A 15999-nucleotide genomic window follows, 5' to 3' on the forward strand; every position below is an offset into this window, starting at 1 on the left:
TAATACCCCTCTCTTCCATTTTCTCCAATCTTCCAGGCTATTCAACACAAAGAATTTTCTGAAATCTAAAGTTGTCTAATAACAGACTGAACTACCTGTAAATTAGATACCTAAAGAGTTTCTGATGTCCTTCCTCAGGAATTCTGTAAGAGGAATTTTTAAATTGGCAGGATGAGCCAGATAACTAACCTCTATAAACCCTTCCAACTTGAAGACTCAAGGATTCCATGTTCTGAGAGTAGCCCAGGAATCACTGATCAAGTTCCACTCAATTTATTTGTGTAACCAACTTATCTTTCAAAATATGAGATAACTAAATATATAATTTCCAAAAGATATGGGTAAACAACTAAAATCTAATCTATAGTGATTGGTAATGAGCATCCCCAGAACCTAGAACAACATCAGGCACAGAGTAGGAGCTCAATAATATGTATGATTTAATGAACGATGTAACTATCTAAAAGTTAGGCAATTCTGACAGGTTTCCAAATATTTTTATACAAGTTAGCTCTTTGAGATTCAGCAACAACCTTCTGAGGCAGAGTAGGCAGTTTAGTATGCCATTTTATACACCTTATTTTGTTGCCCTCTCCCAAGAATGCTCTTCAGTTAACATTATGCTTTTAGGTTTCATCATAGATTACAAAGAAAACTTCATCACAAGAACATCTTACAGAAAATCACAAGCAAAACATCACTGTCCATCACGCTCCTCACACAACAAACAAAATTATAAAGTTTCCTGCAATTAATGACAAAAAAACATTTGCCTTGCCATACTGGTTTGTCTGCTCTGCCCTCCTTCCCTTCCTCTTTTCCTTTCTTTCTTTCTTTTCTTTTTTTTCTAAATAAGATAATGGGAACTTTATAAACAAACATGGTTCCTCTTTCTCCTTGGAACTTGCCAGAAAGTTCAACCTTGTGGCTCTAATTTTGACATCTCAAATTCCTAACATAAATCTCTCCAACATTCTAACACATTAGGACTTAGAAACTTTTTTGTTTTTAGAGTAATGGAATTTTGGGTTTGAAAAAAATTATTACTTGGAATCTTGATATATAAAACAGGTAAAAGTACAGCTATTGAGAACAGAGCTCAGAGCCCTCTCAACTAAGCCTCCCTCAAACATTCTCTATGCACAGGTAGCCCTAGATACCAATGATTGTCATTTGAAAACTACTGTTCTACATATTTTCAGTTATTTTAGCTGCCTTGTTTTGTGCATTTTTTTTATAAACTACATGAAAATGTTTCAGTACTAGGCACATGAAAAGTATGTGTATTTCTATATACGCTTACACATGAGAAAATGTAAATGTTAGACATTAACAATTGGTAGCCAATGAGTGGAGCCAAGATCATAAACCAAAATTGACTTCAAATTCAAGCAATACCTAGGTTTATTTTTTAAAAATTTTTATTTATTTATGATAGTCACACAGAGAGAGAGAGAGAGAGAGAGGCAGAGACATAGGCAGAGGGAGAAGCAGGCTCCATGCACCAGGAACCCGACGTGGGATCCCGGTCTCCAGGATCGCGCCCTGGGCCAAAGGCAGGCGCTAAGCCACTGCGCCACCCAGGGATCCCCACTGCGCCACCCAGGGATCCCAATACCTAGGTTTAAATCTCAGCTTCTCACTGTATAAAGCTGAGAGTTATTTTACCTGTCTTAGCTAAAATTTATACACATATAAAACAGTTACAATCATATCTATCTTACAACATTGCTTTGAGGATTAAATGAAATAAAGTTTGTAAATAATTCTATACAATACTTGACACATAACGGATATTATTATCTTCATTACTTTTTGACACTTAAGCCTCTGGTCTGGTCAATATGTTATGCCAATAGAAAAATTTTCTAAAAGGCGGGGGTTGTGGGAGACACCAAGTCTGGAGCCTGGAAACCACAGGGACAACAAACAGTCTTGGAAAGCAAGAGTAGGATAAGACCGACCAAGAGAAAGAGTTAGCTTGGTATTCATTAATAATTTTGAGGGAAAAGTATAATGGTCAAACTTTTGCTAACAAAAGAAACTAAGACATCATAAAAGGCAGAAAATGAGGCTGACTCAAGGAAGTACTTAAAGATTTTGTCACTAACTCAATAGATAAGGGAAAGTTTTTACTTTCTTAAGCCTTGTCCCAGACATTTTACTTTCAAGGAAACATTAGTTTGCTTGTATGTAATGAATTACAACTTCAACAGAGTGACTGGGGAAAACATTGAAGAGCATTTGTTGGCCTAGCCCAGCAAAACTGCCCTCCCGCTCGTCTGTCAAACCCCTACAACAGGAAATCTTTTAAAGCAATGTTTTAGCTCTACCACTGACATCTACCTATAAACTAATGTGATGCTTGGCATGGAAGATTGTTTATTTGGGTGTGTAAAGGTTCTGGCTGTTAACTTGGAGAGAAAAGTTATTACTCTACTTCCCTTCAGGGACCATCCAAATACTTGTTTGACAGGGTAAATACCCATTAAACACAAAAGTAGGATTGAGCCAGACTTCTGCAAAACTAGTAGGTGAACTTGTCTCTGACACTTCCTTTCCACCTCTCCTGTCTGTGAGCCCCATCCCTTACCCCCAGTGGTCCCACTACTCAATCCAGGTAACTATCTGAACTCTTTTTGCCAGGACTTTCCTATATCTAATCGTCATCTGATGCCCTTTCTCCCTTTCCCTTATCCTTTCAAGCAGATTATAGCTGATAAGTGTTCCCAGAAACATTTAGGCCTTAACTGATACTTAAGAATGTCATGCTGAAAGGTCTTCAGAACTTAAAGCAATAAAATCCAACTAACAAAATTTGAGGTTCCAGGACGCCTGGGTGGCTCAGGGGTTGAGCATCTGCCTTTGGCCCAGGACATGATCCTGGAGTCCTGGGGTTGAGTCCCACATTGCGCTTCCTGCATGGAGCCTGCTTCTCCCTCTGCCTTTGTCTCTCCCTCTCTGTGTCATTCATGAATAAATAAATAAAATCTTTAAAAAAGAAATTGAGGTTCCATGATGGGTCTGAGGGAGATGTTTATAGATTCATACAAATTAATCACCCCATTAGTGACCATTTACTACCTCTACTTTCAAGGCTGACCTGGAAGGAAATAATCATTTCCTTAGAGACACCTAGAAGAAGGAAATTATCATATATATATATATAATATATATTACACCATATATTTATAATGTATACAGTAAATATGTATATATGTGTAACTACATAGTATATTTAGGGTAATGTGTCTATACATATATAGTACTTATATATAGTATATACTATATAAATATAGTATAATAGATAACATATATATTGATAGCATATATACACACAAAGTATGTACCACAGGGATAGTGTATCTATACATATGATTTATAAATTACAGTATGTGTGTGTATATATATATATTTATATTTATGGAAAAAGGAAATTATTATATATATATATATATATATATATATATATATATATATATATATAAATTTCAAGCACACTCAAGCCCTATAAGTTTTACTTTATTTTTTTCCTTCCTTTTTTTCTTCATGTTAGACAGGTAATGTGCCAAGGTTGTAGCAAGATTTGAGGGAAGTACATGTCACCACACAACAGCATGAATATCCTAGATCATCATGCTTATGAACTACAAATGAATCCAAGTCCTGTAAGTTTTTAAAAATATTTAGGAAATTTATTTTGTAAGTCACACAACCTTTACAAATGTTCCCATAATCATATTTTGGCTGGGTGCAGATTCACTCTACATTATGAATTAAGGATATTTCTCCACTAACAGCTCATTTCTAATGAGAATCTTCCACAGTAATGTAGTTAGGCAGCCAGGTAACCTCCACAGAGCAGGTTCTTAAATTCCCATGAATACAGTTCTAAGGCAGAGTTGCCAGAAACAGCAAGTCACAGATTCCATGACTCCCACCCTTTATTTTATACTGAAGAGTATAGGATACCTCACAAGATAGGCCAAAGACCCAAGGGATGATTACAACTTGATAAGAAGTTCAAATCATTTAAATCCAGCAAAGTAGATGCCCTGGTATGGAAAGATGCAGGATATGGAAAGATGGAGAATTGGGAAGAATTAAATTTAAAAAACAGAATATGAAGAGGAAAGTAAACCAGGCACTTAGAAGACCAAGGGGAAAAAGGTGGAATTCAAATACTTCATGTATAACTATTATAACAAGATGACAGAGGGTATTTTTTAAAAGCCTTAAAGTAGAGACAGACACTCAGTCCAAAACATCTGTGGAATTGGAAAAAAAAAAAAAAGGCCTTATTGCCAACATCTCAATTCTGCTTCCCTCCCTCTTCAGCACCAACAATGAGCAATACATTAAAAAGGTGTTTAGACTGTCAGTAAATATGATTGATTTTTTTCTACTCTGCTAAAAGCCTGCTACACCGTGGAACAAAAGCAAATGCTTTCCTCATATCCACGTCTGGGTTGAACTCTTACATTAGTTTAACACCCATCAAGGGATAGCTTTGTCTCTCCATGGAGACAGGGAAAGCAATCTATGTCCACAAAAAAGCTTTTTGCCCTTTCATTGTCCCCCTTTCCCTCCAGATTCCAATGGAATTTCACTCAAGACTAGAAAACCTCACCATGGAAAATTAGTACAAATGGTCTATCTATTTACTGGACCAAAATGGGATGAAGAAACATAAAAGCCTGGATAATCTTAGAACCAAGTTCTGTAAGATGGGAACAAAGCTGGGTGGAGCTAATCAGTTCAGAATAAATGGGGCTACATTTAGTGTTCTGTTTTTCCATCCATCAAGCTGACAGTAGGAATCACCAAGATAGAAATGATCATTCATTACTGAACTAGGAAAAGAAAGGCAGAACTTGGAGCCATATGCCAAAATTGAGGATCAGGTATCTTTTAATTTAGTGTGGACTGCAGATGGTAAAGTTATTACTATTAAGTAGTTATATAATTGCTTACTTAGGGTTAAAGGTCACACTTCTAACTGTAACTTTGCCAGGAATAGAACTGCCAGAAAAGGTCATTTCTTATAGAAAAGACAAAAGGGCCAGATGTAATTATAGTTTTATGATGTAAATTCCATATTCAGATTTTACATTATACAACTTTGTATTATCCTTCATATCCACTAAATAACTGATAGTTTTTGAAGGACTTAAGTTTAATATAAAAGATCTGTAACTAAATCTAAGCATCATCTCTCAAGGGCTTTTGTAAACACTATAGTCATTATTTCCAGTTCACATGGTGCAATTCATGGTTATGGCAATATTTTTACTGCTTTTCTAAGTCCCTCCAAAGTCAAACTGCATGGGATAAAAAGTAAGGAAGGGTTACATTGTCTTGCTCTAATTTAGTTTATTACTTTACTCTTAGAATGAAAATTGGATATAAGGAGGCTCTTACCTGGAGATTTCCTGGGGTAGGCAAAATTTATGGCAGTGGTACCTTTTCTGTAGCTGTTCTATGTTTTTTGAGACTGAAGAACATCTGGAAAAAAAATGTAACTTATGAGAGGAACAAAACTCCACAAGGCATATGTGTGCCCTATGATCTAAGTGATTATCAGGATCTAGGTTTATTTCCAAGATGGAATGGCTAGAATTTGTTCTATTAGAGGCTATTGTTACTCTTCTATATCGCATATTAGATAAGTACAACTTGATCAGAACTCCTGCTACCTCAGGATTTTTGAGGGGAGGAAGAAAAAAGAAAAGTATTAATCATCACGTCTGGAGTAGTTTAATAATTGAAGAAATAAAGAGCACCCAACAGGTAAGAAAAAAAGTTTGTTTGCTCTATCTATTCTCAAGTCCATAAGAAATAGATATTTTACTATCTTTGTGGGTTAAGAAGTGAGAAGCCAAGATTATTACTGCTCATATTCTGAGAATAATTAAGATTTTATAAATTCTAACAAGTCAACATAATATTGTGTTCCTCATATGAACTTGGGAAGGCAAGAAAATACTTCAGCTTTCCTCAACAAACCCAGGCCAAGGCAACCTCTCTTTCTTCTTAACTTCTATAATATCAACCACACTACAGTAGTCATTTGGCACATATATAGGCCACCATCTCTATCCCACTCACCTATACAAATATAGCATAAGACACAATAGTGAGACTGCCACCTCCAAAGTTTCAGAAAGGGAAAGTAGAACACACATTTCCTCTACTCTTGAATGCCTGAAAAATCTCAAGGGAAATGTTACCAGCCTCACCCCTACTGGGATGCTAAGAGTACAGCACAAGGTTACTGCACTATGTCTAATATTCCTCTTCCTGAACAAATGCTCCTTCCCTCTGCCAATTCAAAGGATCTTTTACCCAGTCTGGAAACAGGCCAAGAAACCTGTTTATTCTGTTGGCATCTCCTTCTCAGTCTCTATCTTGCTCCACATGGAACTTTTTGAAGTTAGAAGCTACAAATCTGGCATGTGCTGTTTACGACACTACAGTAATAAGTGACCAAGCTGTAAATGCCAAATGGGGTATGACTGACAGCTAAACTAAGAGGATGAAAAAGAGTCCATTAATTAAACTCCACATTCATCACACCACAGATAAGTGTATATTCATCATCAACTGCAATGCCATGAACATAGTAAATGCCCAAGAAAGGCCTGTGATTCATGATTAATCAAAGTATTTTAGACATATTTTGTATTAAAGTTCATACTAGAGAGTTGTGATACCAATCTTTCCCAATAAAATACTGCTAACATCAGAAGTACATAGAAAGTTTCTGCAGCAAGGGAAATAGTCCTTTAGAGACTTGTATTTTATTTGAACAATGCACACATACCCCAGTTTGACTACTGTGAAAACCAGAAATATCACCTACCCAAAGTAGATATTCTACTGAGTAACCTCACTGAGATATGACTATATTCTAATTCCAAAGTGAATCTCCATGTATCCATCTATATATACAGAAACAGTCAGGCCTCCTAGGGTATGAAGGAGGAATTTTCTCTCTTAGTGTCTTAGTGCCATATTAAGACAAACAATCTCATGGTACCTTTAGCATATCAATTTCCAATGTTCTAATTCCACATTCCTATTCCCCATAATCTAATAGAGATACTGAACCATATGTGCAACTATTTGATCAGCTCTTCATATGGGCAGAAAAAATATTCACCAGCCCCCAAAAGATACAAATCAGCTTGTCCTTTATAAATACAAAAATGATTGAAAACAACAGTGCTTTTATGGTTAGCCAAAGGAAAATATCTATCAAAGAGCAATCTATTTCTATAGAAGCTAGGTCAACTTTCTAAGTTTGAATGCAGCTCAGCAATATAAAAATTCTTGTCTGCATTCACAGAAATTGGCATTCTTTACTCACTAAAAGCCAATAGATAACATCTGGTAATGGATGAAATAAACCAATGATTTCTTCCCAGTCACAGGGCAGACACTCTCATAAATACTTTTTTGTTAATGGATTGTTTTGCTTTTAGCTCTTCCTCCATGAAATGGTATATGCTATAGATTATATTTTTTCTTTTAAATTAAATAAGACCCATGAACCAGAAAATTTTGGTGCACTATAAAGGTGTATGCAGAGAGAAAAAAAAAGGTTTTTCTGCTGTTAATTTGCAAATATTTTCTGATTTAATCATAAGCAGCATGGTCTGAGGCTCAGAACTAGTATGAAGCATCCAAATTTATTATGCTTTATCATCTTGGGTGACTGCTTTGTTCTAGCTGGACCCTTTTTTTTGTTTTGTTTTTAAAGATTTTATTTATTTATTCATAAGAGAGACAGAGAAATAGAGAGGCAGAGACATAGGCAGAGGGAGAAGCAGGCTCCATGCAGGGAGCCCAATGTGGGACTTGATCCTGGGATTTTAGGATCACGCCCTGAGACGAAGGCAGATGCTCAACCACTGAGCTACTCAGGCATCCCCTAATGGGACCCTTCTTGTGGGCTATAGACAAGAAGTGAAAAATAAAATTAAGACCATACCAATCTTTTTTTTTTTAACAGCATACCAATCCTTATCATTTTTATCTTTAATTAGATCCAAAAGTATTCATAACAAATGAGGGGTTTTTATGGGTAAAATACCACCAATATTCTCACTAAATGACTTTAAATGATAAACAGGACACATTTCTTAATTTTCTACATAGAAAAGATTTCTCTCACATGTATTATTACTTTTCAGATGTACAAAGATGCTATTGTATTTAATAAAATAATAAAATATTCACTAAAAAGCTTTATTACAGTCACAATAACTGTTTTCCACTATGGATTTTCTTAAATTACAGAGAGTAAAAGTGAAACCAGTATTATGTATGTATATATGCATGTGTCCAGCAGGGACAGGAATGACATTTTGACATTCAAAAGCAGTCCTTGGGCACCTGGCTGCCTCAGATGGTAAAGCATACGACTCTTGATCTCAGGGTTGTATGTTCAAGCCCCACATTGGACGTAGAGATTGCTTAAAAAATAAAATCTTTTTAAAAAATCGTCCTTGTACTCAAAAAGATTTCAAATCACTGCTATGTGATTTGTTGCATAACTTCTTTGGATACAACTTCTGTTGTGTACAGTGACATCATATGCAGCATCAGCTATCTGTATCATTATTAACAACTAACACATGAATAAGACAACCAACAGAATACAAAATGGCTTCAATTTTCAGCAAATGTCAAAACATACATTTACATTTATAAGAGTGCTATCTGCTTTTCTTTTTAAAAATTGCATGAATTTTAAGATGCTAGAATTTAACACAGTAAAGGAGACTGTGACACAATCTCTTCCACTGGAGATTCTAAGAGATTTAATAAGAGAACAAATGAGAGGCTATGTTAGGTGGAGTACTGGGCAGTCATGCCTGAAGATTTTGAATGTGCTAGATGGTGCTTTACAGTCACTTACTGCCAAAGGTCAATTAAAACATATCAATCATTCCTTATTCTTTTTTTAAAAAAGATTTTTTTTTTATTTATTTGAGAGAAACAGAGAGGGAGAGAGAACAAGTGAGGAGAGGGGCAGAGGGAGAAGCAATCTCAGGATCAATCTCAGGACCTGGGGATCATGAGCTGAGCGGAGGGCAGATGCTTAACTGATTGAGCCACCCAGGCACCCCAGTCATTCCTTATTCTTAGTGCACTATTAGTTTCGCGTCAAACTTGGAAACTTTATTAAACTATATGTGAATTTCAAGTAAAAACTTTAATAAGAAACTTTTGATTTCTGAAAAAAAATGAAATGTTGTGTTCACTCAAATAGTTCCAGAATGCAGAAAATATTGGCAAAGAAATTATAAGGGTTTTTTTGCCACTGACTATTAAAAGCAAGAGGAGCCATCAGAGAAATTCTGAAGAGAAGGTTCATTTTGATGAAGTAAAATTTATTTCAGGGACATGGTCTCATGAGGAAGAGTCTGTAGTAGTTAAAATGCACTAACAAAACAAAATGAAAAATGGAATCTCCTTGTTCATACCTTATACACATATAAAAGTCTACAAATGTTAGCATATGGAAAAGGTATTAGACCCAGAAGAAAATGCCCTAAGTTTTCCTATTTGAATCTATTCTTTTATTCCATCAATCCTTTCTCATTTACAAGCCCCAACAAAGCCCATCATGCAACAAGTACAATAGTTAATTTTATCCTCCAAACTCAGTCTCTTACTCTCATTATGGTGAGGTATGATCCTAGCCGTCTTTGATTAGAGACAGAACCAATGATGTCAAAAACAAGAGATTCGTACCCACTGGTTAATCTTTCCTATAGCAAATGGGAACTATCTTGCTATAAACCCACTTGCTATAAACTGGGTTTACTGGAAATAACATACTGCTATAAGCAAGAAATTTAAACAACCCTTAAAACACTTACTAAATGGACATAAGAAGTGAAACATTAGTTGTTTCTCTAGCAATGTCTAGAAGAGGCTACCCAAACTAGCCAACAGAGTGTTTGCTATCTTCTATCAGTATGATATCAAAGTAATGGTTAAAACAATATATTCTAATTTCTCTATTCTGAGCAAAAAAAAAAATGTTCGGAGAAGTTGGAATAAGGGAGTCTAGCATGATATTCCTTTGCTAAGAGACTCATAAGAGAACAAAAGTAATTGGATAATAACAGCTGACTCTTATTAAGTGCTTCCTATGTTCCAGGCATTATACTAAACTGTCATGCATTATTTCATTTTTTAAAAGATTTTATTTACTTATTCACAAGAGACACTGAGAGAAAGAGAGGCAGAGACATAAGCAGAGGTAGAAGCAGGGTCCCCTCGGGGAGGCTGATATGGGGGGACTCAATCCTTGAACTCCGGGATCACACCCTGAACCAAAAGTAGACCTTAACCGCTGAGCCATCCAGGCGTCACATGCATTATTTCATTTAATACACTAATAATATCATGTTGGTGTCACTATTATCCACATTTTACAAAGAAATTGAGATCCATAGAGAACTTGACCAAGTTCCTACTGCAAAGAAATAGCATAGCTCTGTCTACTTCCAAATCCAGTGCATTTAAGCATTACTCAAAACTGCTTCTATAGGATTTACCAGGTTTGTGAGTAGTTCTTGTCAGCACTATTACTTAAACATAAAAAGCATTCTTAGACTCAGAGAATATAAAATGCATAGCTAAACAACATATGTAAAATGAAGCTGAGAAAAAAATTAAGTACATAATCGACAATCTTCCCTGTTTTCACTTATCCTTACATGAAGATCAAAAACCCACAAATTTTTATAGTTCTTTGCCACATGTCTTTTGTAGACAGACTCTTTCAACTATAATCCTTGCCATCGTTATTTTGACTTCATCACTTAACAGTGTCTGGTATGTTGAATGAGTGAATATTCATCCATCGGCTTGAACTGAATTCAATCCCTGTCCTAAAGATAAGCTTGAAAACAATCTGAATGATATCAACTGCATATTACCATATAGTTTTACAAGAAAGCTGGTCACCATCAAATCAACCCTTGCACCATATTGCTTCTTTTCTAGATGTCTCTTCTAATATACATTATAACATGATCAGGTTTACATCTTGAAATAGGAAGAATGATCTCTTTTTCAACTATCCAGCCTCACAAGCAAAACTGGAGAAAAACAAAGAGGAGTTACCTTTCCAACTTTTATTTTCACATTTCTTTGAGGTGAAGTTGAGATTGAATATTCTCAGCCACCCAGGAAATGAATATCAAATTTGCTACTGAACTAAAGAGTGCTCCATGGTTTTGTTATGTCTATGACAGGGTGCTGCTACAGTTAAACTTCAGCACATTAAGCAATGGTTCAGCTTTCTGGTTGCTTGCATCATAACCTGATGGTTTATTATTTTGGGCATTAGTTAAAAAGAAGGAAAAAAACCTTAGAGCATATAATCTGGAAAGGTTCGTGTTATTTGAAGACTAGAGGCCAGGATACAAGAGTAACTTGATTATGAAAAATAAAGTTTAAAAAATGAATTTATGCACATGTGAACCAAAAAAATAGAAAAAAGGTGCAGCATAACCATGCACTCATCACAAAATGCCTGTGCATGTGACAGTGAGCCAGAGGGAGAGGGAGTGGTGGAAATACTAAAAGTACGTGTTGCTACTAATGTAAATAGTGTTTATGACCCTATTCATAAGCCTTTAAAGACAGTTGTTAGCACTGGGCACCAAGTCAGGGCCTGGCAGTAGAATAACTCTAACAGTTAATAAAAAACACAGTGAGAACAGGATATTAATTTATGCCTCCTGAGAGTTACTGTATTCACAAATGATCATTTCAGCACAGCAATTTTTGGCCACCTTTCAGGAATGAAAGTACCATAAGACTAGTCTGAAACAGGAATAAGGGCAATATGCCACCTTGCAGGTAACAGATAAACATGAATCCTTTCTTGGGAAAGCAGAAATACCTTGAAAAAAAAAAAAACAGATTTTCTAAGAGCGCCCAAATGCAATGTGAAAATGAAGAAAGAGAGAGAGGAGAAAAAGACAATTCTTGTAGTTTTAGGCTGTCACATAAAATGCATAAACCAAATAGGCCCTAAAGAACAAAATGGATGAGAAAATTTTACTCACTCATAAATGAGAAAAATCATAAACTCTTTCCTGTCTTCTTTAGAGGCCCTAGAGGTGAAAGAGAGGTGAAGAACCACAAATTTCTATACTTCCTTGCAGTGTGTTTATTTCTGTATGGATTCTGTCAGATATAATCCTAAAAACTCATAAAATCCAGGGCTACTTACTAAAATAGTAAAAATAGCAAGTGTTTCTGATACCATTTAGGATTGCAAAATACAGAACTGCTACTACAAAATGTCTTTGAAAGTTAAAAGCAGACCACTTGACAAGCATCCTCGAAGCCCTAAAACAAGCTGCATGCATTCTTTATGGTCTCTGTCTTCAAAGAGCTTACAATAGCTGGAAATGCACAACTAATTCATGAAAAATAATTTGGTAGCAAAGCAAGACAACAAATAATTAAGTTCCAAAAGAAGTGGTGCAGAATAAGGATTGTGAAATTCCAGAGGAAGGTGATTAAGACCTGGTACTAGGGAAAGTTTTATTGAAATAAAGATAAAAATAATAGCTACATCTTATTAAGAATTTATTACATGCCAGGCCCTATTCTAAGCACATTTGTATTAATTCATTTAATCCTCACAGCACTCACAAGGACAGTTCCTATTCTGTATATGAAGAAACTGAGATAGCCAAGTACTGAATTGCACTATTTTGTCATAAATCACTTGAGTGTTCTGGAATCCCTTTTCTTCTACTCATCTATTTGTCCAGGCTTACATGTATCACATGTTGTAATTATTATAACTTTGTTCAAGTTTATATACCTAATAAACCAGGAATCAGAAAAAGATAGTAAGGTTCTAGAATCTCCTCTCTGGATTATTTAAAATTTGAGAAAAAGAAGAATATGGAGAGATAAAGGAAAAAAGAGGAAGCTTTATAAGCAGACACTGTTTCTGCAAAGAAATCCTAGGATTAATCTGCCCTGCCTCCTTCTGCTTCTATACCCATCACTTGTAATTTTTGACCAATTTCTTTCTACTCTGACCATCTGATGAATACAAAATTATCTGTCAGTTTTACCACTAATTTTAGTTTTCAGAATTTTTCTTTACTGCTAATAAGCACAAAATCAAGCTTAAGATAAAACCAACAAAAACTCCTTTCCTATGTCCTCTCTCCTTTCTTTTTACTTAGACCCTGACGGGAAAACCCAAGATATTTGAAGATAGCTCTGAGTCCACCAAAGGAAGACTAATCCACTTACACAGTAAAGGTCCTTAAAACTTTTCTAAGAGTACCAAACCTTTGGGATTGAGGTGTGATTGGTGGATAGGGAAGGAATGTGGCCATAGCACTGGGCCCAGTGGCACATATTCAAGTTTCTCACGTTACCTTTGCATTCACAATCCCTGTTGCTTGCAGCTGTGCTCTGACTTAGCACTGAGGTCAGCAGAAGAGCAAAGATCAGAGATGAAGAAAGATCCTAGGAAGCAGAACTGGAGAGAGAAAAAGAGGGAAAAGGGGAAGAAAGTTCTGTTCCCGTCCCTTTTGCAGCCATCAAGTCTGACAATTGCAATCCTAACCTACCCAACTGTATTATGGTGAACAAAACAAATATCTGAATAGGGAAGGAAGAGCCTAGCAAACATCATATTCACTATTCACTGCAGTGGATAGTGACGGGGGGGTGGGGAGAGGAAAGATGACCATGGGGAGCAGTGGGACAGGATAAAGCCACAGAAAATAATACGTATTTAAACAAAAACTGCAAATATGAGAAAGTTAATCACGACAAAGGTAGTCAAACTAAAGAGGACAGTTCATATTCAAAGAGGTATAGTTAACATGGCAATTTGAAAATATCTATTAAATTCTTCAAAATAATAATGAAATGGTTCTAGTTAAACATAGTGGATTAAACACATGATTTTAGCTTTCTTCCATCTCTTTAAAAAAAATTCCACTAAAAATAAAAATTTCATATCCGAAAAAGATAAATCCACAAGAATAAAGAAAAGAGAGAGAGAGAAGAGAGGACAGCAAATGATTCACATTAAGATTTTTGGAAGCTAGAAAGCAGATAAAGAGTGAACACTGAAAACATACTGGATAAAGCAAAAGCTAATTACTTACAAGTGTGAAGACTGATTTTATAAATAGATTGTAATTAAAAGACTATAGATTCAGAGACATAAGGCACAGCTAAAGGCAGCAGTTCCATACTGAAAATAGTAGGTTAAGTAAAAATCTATTCCCCAGTTTTGCTTATAATCATTAAAAACTAGGTTTTATCAGGGCACTTGGGTGGCTCAATCAGTTACGGATCTCTTGATTTTGGCTCAGGTCATAATCTCAGGATTGTGAGATTAAGCCCTGTGTTGGGCTATGCACTGGACATGGAGCCTACTTAAGATTCTCTGTCTCCTTCTCCTTCTGCCCTTCCCTCCCTAAAAAACAAAACAACAAAACAAAAACAAGACAAAAATCAACTGTTATATCTCTAGGTCAGGAAATTAGAGGATTCTTCTTTGGGATAACAAACCAATCCAAAGAAAATGTCTTACTAAAATTCCTCTTAATACTAACGTTCAAAGAAAAAGTACTTGAAAAAAATGACCAGGCCCTTGCCTGATAATTCTACAATGAAGCATACTTTGACAAGCCCACTCCCTGTCTATGGAACTAGTTACTATCTTTCAGTAAATTATCAACAAACAGCCTGTAACACAGGATAAAGTTTATCATATGAAACACCAACAAAAACAAATGAGAAAAAATATATGGAAAACAGACAATGCAGCAGGCAGAAAACTTAAAAAAATGTTCTATGGTTAACGTCCTCTGATATATAGAACAATACATTGCATATATGAAATAAGAATAAAATGTTGTAACAAGAAACATTCAGAAAATGTTTTAAAAGAGCACTTTCAAATATCACAGAAATAGGATTTTAGAAGGGTTAGAAGATAAAGCTAGGAGGAATTCTCCCAGAAAATAGAAGAAAAATACTGATATATAGACAATATAAGAGAAAAGAAATTACCTAAAGGATCAGACCAAATGGCCCAGAAAAAAAGAGAACAGAGAGAATGGAGAGAAGGTGACTGTCAAAGAAATAACATAAGAAACTTTCTCAAAAGGACATTATTTTCCACATGGAATGGGCCTACTTTGTATATAGCACAAAGACTAAAAATTGCCCATAGAAAATATATCAAACTGGGTTTTGAGAACTACGGATTACGAAAAGTCCCAAAAGTTTACAAAGAAAAAAAAGTATATAAAAAAGTTAGAGATAATAATGGTTTCCAACTTCCCAGTTAAGACTAAAAACTTTAAAAACATAAATTAGTACTTCAAATTATGAGGGACATTATTTCAAATCTAGAATTCTATACCTGAATGTAAGCCTGGAATATATTTCCAGACATACATTTTTTTTTTCAAAAATTTTACTTTGCACATACCCTCTCAGGCTACTAGAGGATGTAATTCAGCAAAACAAAAAGGAAACCAGAAAAAAATTGAAAAAGGAACACATGGGATCCAGGAAATAAGAGAATCAACACAGGAAATCCTGGGAAGACAGCTGTGTAGCAGTATTAGAGGGCAATCAAATCCAGATTGTAACAGGAGATCTAGGAGGAATATCTCCAAGAAACACAGATTCTTAATCTGTTATCATTGGATTACTAAGAGTTCACTAATAAACTTGGGTGAATAAATACAGGGATGAATTCAAGACAAGAAGGTAGAAAAATAACCAACCTCTCCTCAAAAGCATGTATTAACTCTGGAGAAAATAAAAAGTAAAATGAAGGAATGAGACACAGTAAATGATTCAGGAATGAATAAGCTTTACATAAAACACTAAATTTTATGTTACTGGAAGGAATTAAGAAAGCAGAACCCTCACCTTTTTCATATTCCACAGAGAAAGGCTGCATAGAAT

General features: G+C 35.3%; 1 pseudogene; it reads right to left on the reverse strand.

The window, feature by feature from the left end:
- Positions 1-3550: 3550 nt before the first annotated feature.
- Positions 3551-3659, reverse strand: LOC121488562 (annotated as a pseudogene).
- Between the last annotated feature and the right edge of the window lie 12340 nt (positions 3660-15999).

This window comes from Vulpes lagopus, chromosome 3, assembly GCF_018345385.1.
Source record: "Vulpes lagopus strain Blue_001 chromosome 3, ASM1834538v1, whole genome shotgun sequence".
Taxonomy (NCBI): domain Eukaryota; kingdom Metazoa; phylum Chordata; class Mammalia; order Carnivora; family Canidae; genus Vulpes; species Vulpes lagopus.